Raw genomic sequence first — 9168 nt, forward strand, 5'->3', positions numbered from 1 at the left:
TTGTATGTAGTGTATAATGTACTGTATATATTTTTTGATGCGGAAATGGGAGGATGTTCTGAGGAAATTAGGAATGAGAGGCTACTGGAACAGTTGTAGTGGAAATGCCGATTTGCAGGCCAGGTGCTAAGTTACCTTGTGCCAGACAGTTGTCACTGGGGGTTTCCTTTAATTACATTGTGATGAGATGTTAAATGAAACGCTTTCAGGTGTGACCGCTTACAGAATGATGCAATATCGAAGATAAATCATGATTATTTGATCTTTATATACATACACAGAGATTCTACAGATAACTTTTAGCAGACTTTTGGGTCATATACTGTTCGGGAACACCTAATGAAGACCATAACGGCACATGAGGGGTTAGGAGGCCAGCACCACACTCAGCCAACTGATGTTTACTTACTACACCAGGTAGTAATTTATGGCTGAGTCGACCTATGTGAGGTCCGCGGCCGTTTTAGATATTCATCAATGAAGTTCGCCGTAAGCGGCAATCGAGCCATGTTTGTGGCTCACTGTGCTAACCACTGCACCACTACTTCCCACGTGCATGCACACAAATATGCATGCACTAAGATACACATGTACCAAACAGCCATAGAGATGGACTTACACAAATGCACACATAGTAGACATTCACACACACATCACATTCAACCCAAAAATCTAAACAGCAGTTGCTATTTGCAAGCTCCTATTAAAGTTGACACGAGGTTAATTTGTGCAGTCTCCACAAACACGACCCTCAACCACTATCCCATCAACCACCTCTCACCATCCCTCACCATCCCCCACTCTGTGCCCCGACCCTCCACCCATCCCCTCTGCCCCGACTAACCACCTCTTCTCTTCCTGCAGTCTGTATCTTTGTTCACTGACGGATAAGTCGGGTTCCTCTCTCAGTGTCATCCTCAAGGCCAACACAGGTTTGAAGATTCTCAGGTAAGCTCTGCTGTTCGTTTCTCACTTGCGCTCTGTGCACTAACTGCTAATTAATGGTGCAACGCGTTGACAAGTAAACATTTGAATGTGAACACATTTAATCTTGCTGTCCTGCTTAATCGAGTCCACTTTAAAAATGTTTTACTGTAATCTTAACACATTTGTTTAGTTTAACACATAGGTTAAAGCAATATTCATATTCACAACATTGTTAGCAGATACATTAATTGAAAACATCTCCCTGTGTTCTCGATGAAAATGTACTTCACTTGTGTGTGATCCTCTCTTGTAACGTTGTGTTTATATAAACACAAACACTTCATATTATAAAGGTACAGTGCAGTATAATTGAATGGATGATCGTGAGTAAACTGATATTTGTGAATGCCACCTATTATATATAAAATGTCTAACAGAAGCATTAAACAATGAGCAGCTTTGCTCATGAACGTGTGTGCTGTGGTCACGTGCACCGCCATTGTGAGTGTCCCTCACTCACCGCGTGTTTCACTCCGCGGTTCCCGTGGGCTCAGTGAGTCAGCGCTGTCCCTTTTCCCGTCCACCCGGGTTTAGGCTGCGTCGCAACGAGATCGGAGACAGCGGCCTCCGACTTCTAGCAGACGGGATGTTGGAGAGAGAAGGGAGGTTGGAGACGTTAGTGTGAGTAATGTCCTGATGCACACACACTTATATAAGTACACCTAAACAAATATATACACATATACAGACACAAAACACCAAGATATTCAGTATAGCATAATAATGTTGTATTTTAACGTCGATTATAACTTAATTTTTATGCACTTATCAATTAAGTTATTAGCCACACTTATTACAGCACTGTTAACCACTATTAAATAACAATACAATTACAATTGTCACATAACCAACTCTAACCAATGATATTGTTTTAAATTATATTATGTTTATATTAGATCATCGATTATCCGGCAGCCAGATTTTCAAACACAACCAGATAATCGCATAATTATTTAAAATAGCTTATTTTTGCATATTCTTAAATACGATTATATTTTGATTTAAAGCTTTCGTGACTGCACTAATTCATATTTTTAGCTCTTTCAGTAAAGTCACGTTGAAGGGAAACAATAAATTAATAAAATATATAAAACAATATATTTTTTTATTGTTTTATATATATTTTATTATTTATTGTTTCCCTTCAACGTGACTTTACCGAAAGAGCTAAAAATACGATTATATTTTTAGGTGTTCTGTATATATATTTAGTGTTATTAAATAGTTTGCGATCTAAAAATCGCTAAAAGTAAATATACAAAGACAAAATGAATATCCTGCTGTAAAAAGTGACTATTTACTCTTCTTGGTTCTTTCGGTAAAGTCACGTAGGATGGAAATAATAAAATAATAAAAATAAAACATTATAAAATTATCACGACGTTTCGGCCACAACATTTACTAACCGCACTCACCACTCCAATATCAAAGACTCTGCATGGGGTGATGTGTGTACTATGCTCTTGTTAAACAACTTGTGTTTGACAACAACAACAACTTGTGTTTGTCAATAGTTGGACTGATGCAGCCTTCAGACCGGTGCTCTGGTGAATGCCGAATTCCACTCAATTTTCGCCAGATCGCACTTTATACTTTCTGTTTCTATGACTAGTTATTAGTCATGAAACATGTATATACGTGGAGTATTTTCATTGTTTAAGTTGTTGTATGTAGTGTGTAATGAACTGTATATATTATTTGACACTGAAATAAAGCATAGCTGCTTGTTTTGTCACGCACTTTGTGCCGATCGCCGGACTGGTTCAGCCTTTGGAGCGGTTTTACCGGTTTCATCGGATGTTGGAACCCAGATAGGCACGCTCTGGATATAATCAATGATCATCTGTATTTAATGTCATAGATTACAATTAAGAATTTTATATAATGAACGGCTGCAATCTTGACATTAATTGCCCACCCATACGTTTACATTAATAACACCACAACCTGACTCTTATTAAAGCCATAAATCACCAATGGCTCTTATTCGCCAACCCGATACATTTGAACATTATTTGATCCTTACCCAATATCCTTACCCAATATACAGTTTAAACCAGCCTTTGCCTCGTGATAGGTTACGTGGACATCTGTGAAAAAGACCTTTTTAGCTTTTCAGATTCTCTAATATAAATAAATATTCAGATTTATATTCTGGCTCCTCTGCCTGTATCTAGTGGCCTTGCATGGACAAACGCGATTTTTAATACAAAATATTGCAGACCTCGCCAAATGCGGTGGGTTACGTTCCTGTAAAATGCTGTGTTGGACAAAGCCACATTAAACAATTAATAGACAAATAGGATTGCGTTCCTGGGTCCGAAATGATTACTCCTTCTGTTTAGCTGATTCTACGAGATTTCCACCCTTATTGTACTAAAAGGTGTTGAGTTGCTCACCATTTATTGTGAGTGTGTACACTTTTATTTTCCAGTTTCACCCCACTCAGTGCCTCTTCTCTCCCTGTAGTCTGATAGAGTGCTCACTGACGGACAAATCGATCCCAGCTCTCCATGACATCATGATCACCAACAAAGCATTGAGGAAGCTCGGGTAAGTTATGCAGCTTGTGTCTCATACGCGCTCTGATTGTTGCTATAAACAAAACAACTTAGATTTGTCAGTAACACTGTGGCCTTAGCAGGAGAAAATATGGAAAAGGCAACGTTTTGGAAATTGACCTTCACACCATGTTTGTGTGCTATGAGAGCCATTGCCAGAAGTGGAGTGAGTAGTGGAGTGTATTCCAGTGCATTTAATATTCTCTTTGGTTATTTCGGCAAAGTCACGTAGAAAATAAAATCAAATAATAATAGAATAGACGTTCCGATTGCAACACAAGCAACCATCATCAGGTAAGAATGAAAAAAATAGCAAACTTAGAAACACAATGCAACACAACACAGAACCGAACAGCACAACAGCCAACACCCCACCTGGCTGACCCCGCTCCTCCAAATAATGACAATATTCATTATCAGACCAATGAACATGACCAAACGACTGGAAATGCGCCTGATCTTAAATCTGAAAGATAAGCAGGCTTTAGCCTGGAGTGCTGAGACGGGTGACCACCGCGCATAACCACAGGAGTTATAGGCAGCAGAGCTAAGTTGCAGACAACAGACTGCAGTGTGCAGCACAATCCACCGTTGTACTTCACTACGATCCTAGATCTGCAGTCCTTGCCATCACAGGCCTGCACTGACCCGCGTGGTGAAGTATGGTGAAGCAGCTCTCATGGCATGGGGAGACCTTCATCCAGCATGGCTGTTGTGGGGGCTGCGTGGGTCTTTGTGTGAACCCGCGTCAGCGTGAACCTCTCTCTGTGCTGCAGGGTGGATGGCAATCGCTTCAGTGAGGAAGGGGGAGCAGATGGACTCACCGAGGAGGCCTGGATATTTAGATATAAGCTGAGAGGCCGTGCTGGCCCTGCAGCAGATGGAGCTGGTCCACGCACGACTTGAACAGCAGCCCGGCTCATTTTACCTCCACCGCTCCGATCGTCGACCCTGACTCTGAGACGACAATGAGCTGGGAGCTTTCTCTGTGAGCTCCACATGGAGCCAAGGGTGAACGCGACTCCAAGATGCTGATGAGTGTGGTGATTCCAATAATGTGTAATAATGTGTAAGTGTATTTATGAATATGTTGTATAGGGAAGCGATGTTGGTGGCATGCGGAAGGGGTGTCGGTGGCTTTTAAATGGTCTGGCAGCTCACCATTGTTTCACTGAGTAGGAATGTTTTTCATGAATGTGCGTACATAGGGGTGTGTATCACACTCATGCAGATATCCTCGTCTATTTATGTATGACTTCAATATTCACCCTCTATCTTTTTTATAATCATGTATTTTAACTTTCAGTTGCGCTATGATCGGTCTAAAAATAATCTTCCAAGCCGACTTCAGATAGAATAAATTTATTAACGATTGTTTTAAAGTTGTTTTACTCTGAATTCTCTTTCATTGCTCTAATTGATTAGTTTTCGATTTTGGTGCCTCGGATCACACTTGCAATTGAAACTATCCAGGTTAAAAACCTGGCTAAACAAATACACTTGATATTTCTTATCTTTGATTATACACATCTGTATACCAAATAACAGCACTTCAACAGCCTCGAAATGCTTAACAATGTATCAATAATTACATTTTAATGTATACATTTATTGGCAGACTGTCATTGTCTGGGTGTGGTCTGGGAATGTTTATTGCTGTTGTTTTACTGCCTTTCCCAAGCTTGGGAACTGATGCAATTTGAACTTGCATACTTTTAGGTATTTGTTTAAGTAACGCCATGGTGGTGTGATGTCATCTTCCTCGCCTGGTATGCAAGAGTTCAGGGGTTGGATTTCGACCCTGACACCTGCTGTATAGTTGGAGTCTGCATATTCTCTCCGTGGTCACTTGTTTTTTTTTCCTCTGGGTTCTCCAGTTTTTCTCTCCATATTTAGAAACATCCGTTTAGATGTATTTGCTGCTATAAATTTTCACGTGATAATCCACTTCCTCGAGCTATTATTAGTGGCTTGCTTCTGAAAAATTAGATAATAGCTCTGGGCCTTTCCTGGTAAGATAAAAAAAAAGAGTTTAGTTTCATTTGTATATTTTAAGTGATTTGTTCACCTTTACTTTACTGTGCACTCTTATCGTGTTGTATTGTATTGGTTGTTGTAACTTTTGTCCTGTCTCTACTGCACTCATTGCATTACTCCAGTATACATGTTCAGATTCTGCTATTAGGTGTAGATTCATATTTATATACTCAGCCTTAACTGAGTATCCATCGCAGTGTGTAAACATCAGCACTGGGGAGACAAAGGTGGCTGAGCGTGGCACTGGCCACACCACACCCTCGTGTGCCATGTCAGCCTGAATAGGTGCTAACTAACTGGACTTTCCCATACAGCTTGTGGAGGCTACATGGGGAATCTGTGTATGTTTCCTCGTGTGTGTGTGTGTGTATTGTATATGGGGGATCTGTGTTGTACTTGTGTGTGGGGGTAGCCGTGGTTTAGATGGTGATGATGAAACACGGGAACAGAGAAGAGACTCCCAGCGACTCCACTCCTCCGCTCCCAGTGTCAGCGCGTTGAGCTTTTGATGCAGGAGGTTTAGGAAATGTCCATTTGTCTGACTCCACTTGCTTCTCTTGCTTGTCAAGCATTCTAACTTCTCGCATGGACTACGTGCTGGAGAATACAAACTCGGTGTAACTCACAAGAGGACTCTCCTGGTTACTCATGCGGCGTTGCCATTTAAATATTTAAATGTTATTGAATAGTTTTGATATTGTGCCCAATGCTATCATCGACCGTACTAATGGTGTCACGAGACTAATAACATAATGTTTGGATATCTCACGGTGCAGTGCAAGCATTTGTGTTCGATAGCGGCCCACAAAAGTGGATATCACAGAGCTACCAGTCAAATGCATTCCACTAACACTCGGTTTCAGACAGACCCATAAACTGAGATATCCGCAGACTCACATTTAGATATAAAGACTCATATAGACACAAAAAGACAAACAGAGAAATGTACTCACACTGAGCTAGAGACTTACAGGGATGCATAGACTCACACAAGGCACACAGTCTCGCTTCGACAAACACACTCACAAAGAGACTCATCAACTCAAAGCTACAGACTCACGAAAACGTCCAGAGAATCATACAGAGAGCCCCCCCCCCCCCCAACTAGCACCGCCCACTCTACCACTAGGGATGCCCATTCCATCATGAGACCCGCACACTCCCCAACGAGGCCCGCCTACTCCCTCACTTAGCCCAACCCACTTCATCACTAACCCAGCCCACTACCATTAAGATCTGCCAATTTCACAGCTTGCCACGCCCACTATACCACTAATCCCTCCCACTATTATCCCACTCCTAGTTAATTTTCTGATCTTTAACCGTCTGGACCATTGTTATTCTCGTCGTCTTGGTCTCCCTGAATCAACCCTCACTCTCCTCCACAAATACAAAATTCTTCCGCACCTCACTCTCCTCCACAAATACAAAATTCTTCCGCACAAGTTATTTTCAATCTGCCATTTATTTTTTACATTTTGCCTCTCCTACTTCAACTTCACTGGCTTCCCGTTCACTACCGCTGCCTTTTAAAATGCCTGATGCTCATCTTCAAATCTCTCTAGGGCCTTGCCCCACCTCATCTTGCCCCTCATCTCCTTCCATGTGCCCTCTCGTCCTCTCCGTTCCCAATCTTCCCTGTCCCTCCATCTCCCTACGCCCAATCCTTCTCTCTGGACACCTCCACTGGAATAACCTTCCCCAGCACATTAAGCAGTCCCCCTCCTTAACCTCATTCTGTTCCTCTCTTAAAGCCTCACCGCTTCTCCATTTCCCATTCTCTACCCCTCCCTCCCCTGTCATTTTGTCTTCTGTTTTCAGATGGCTGATGTAGATGCAGAGTAACAACTACAATTTCACATTCAGGTGGTCAAGCCAGATAACTACGTAAAGAGTAGCGCAGTGTGTCATTGTCATGTGGATCAGACATTGCTTCATTGTATGTTGATTGGTCTGTTCTGGATGACCACAGTTGAACACTGGAGAGTTTTTAATTTTCCATTTGTGCATCAGGTATCTGAATCTGCCATGGTTTGTGCAGTGGATGCGGTTTAGGGTGGACCATGAGCTTCTTGGAAGATCAAACCCAGGGATCTGCCTTGGGCCTTTCACAAGGTGTTCGTTAACATCTCGCCACCAGATGAAGTGAACACCACTACGGTGTGCTCGGCATGGGTGTTCAGTCGTGATCATTTTAATCCATTCTATCTCACACCTGCCCACCGTGTCGTGGCAGTTTTTCTGTTTTTCCTGCATTGCATTTTTTATTTTAGAAAATATTTAATCTGGAAAATCTATTGCGATAGAATATCTTACGTGCAACGGTGCAAAGGAATATCAGGTGGAGCAGTTGCAGTGCTTAGATGCACTACACGACAAACCCATGGCCTGAAAGCAGTCGAGTGAAGAAGAATCAGGCCTGCCCCCCCTCGCTTCACCAACCCATACAGGGCGTAATGGTGAAATATAGAAAAAAAGCATTATTCTCTTTGGTTCTATTCGGTAAAGTCACGTAGGTAAAAAAGAAAATAACAAAAATCACGACGTTTCGGCCACAACACAAGTGGCCTTTCAGGTGAAGGGACCGTGCTGTCATGAGGACAGCGTTGGAGTGAAGACAGCCAAGCCCAGGTCGCGTTCTTTAAGCTATGTGGGAGGAAGCAAAACGCTTGACAAAGGAATTAGCATAAAAATGAGCATGATGTACGTAGGAGGTGCATGGGCCATGATGGACCAGGAGCGGGTGGGGACCATGACGGACCAGCAGCGGGGGGGGGGTGGGGGGAGGAGAGTGAGTGGGTGGAGTGAGTGGGTGGAGTGAGTGGGTGGAGTGAGTGGGTGGAGTGAGTGGGTGGAGTGAGTGGGTGGAGTGAGTGGGTGGAGTGAGTGGGTGGAGTGAGTGGGTGGAGTGAGTGGGTGGAGTGAGTGGGTGGAGTGAGTGGGTGGAGTGAGTGGGTGGAGTGAGTGGGTGGAGTGAGTGGGTGGAGTGAGTGGGTGGAGTGAGTGGGTGGGTGGAGTGAGTGAGTGGGTGGGTGGAGTGAGTGGTGGGTGGAGTGAGTGAGTGGAGTGAGTGAGCGGGTGGAGTGAGCGGGTGGAGTGAGCGGGTGGAGTGAGCGGGTGGAGTGAGCGGGTGGAGTGAGCGGGTGGAGTGAGCGGGTGGAGTGAGCGGGTGGAGTGAGCGGGTGAGTGAGCGGGTGACGTGAGCGGGTGGAGTGAGCGGGTGGAGTGAGCGGGTGGAGTGAGCGGGTGGAGTGAGCGGGTGGAGTGAGCGGGTGGAGTGAGCGGGTGGAGTGAGCGGGTGGAGTGAGCGGGTGGAGTGAGCGGGTGGAGTGAGCGGGTGAGTGAGCGGGTGGAGTGAGCGGGTGGAGTGGCGGGTGGAGTGAGCGGGTGGAGTGAGCGGGTGGAGTGAGCGGGTGGAGTGAGCGGGTGGAGTGAGCGGGTGGAGTGAGCGGGTGGAGTGAGCGGGTGGAGTGAGCGGGTGGAGTGAGCGGGTGGAGTGAGCGGGTGGAGTGAGCGGGTGGAGTGAGCGGGTGGAGTGAGCGGGTGGAGTGAGCGGGTGGAGTGAGCGGGTGGTGTGAGCGGT

General features: G+C 44.3%; 1 long non-coding RNA gene across 1 annotated transcript; it reads left to right on the forward strand.

The window, feature by feature from the left end:
• The first annotated feature begins 816 nt into the window (after nucleotides 1-816).
• LOC142908466 (uncharacterized) lies at nucleotides 817-4355 on the forward strand. Its single transcript, XR_012931797.1, has 4 exons — nucleotides 817-948; nucleotides 1522-1608; nucleotides 3457-3540; nucleotides 4325-4355. It is a non-coding gene; the product is annotated as an uncharacterized LOC142908466 (long non-coding RNA).
• The last annotated feature ends 4813 nt before the right edge of the window (nucleotides 4356-9168 follow it).

This window comes from Petromyzon marinus, assembly GCF_048934315.1.
Source record: "Petromyzon marinus isolate PM22_M1 ecotype Great Lakes invasive population chromosome 84 unlocalized genomic scaffold, UKy_Petmar_22M1.pri1.0 chr84_unloc.4, whole genome shotgun sequence".
Classification (NCBI taxonomy): Eukaryota; Metazoa; Chordata; class Hyperoartia; order Petromyzontiformes; family Petromyzontidae; genus Petromyzon; species Petromyzon marinus.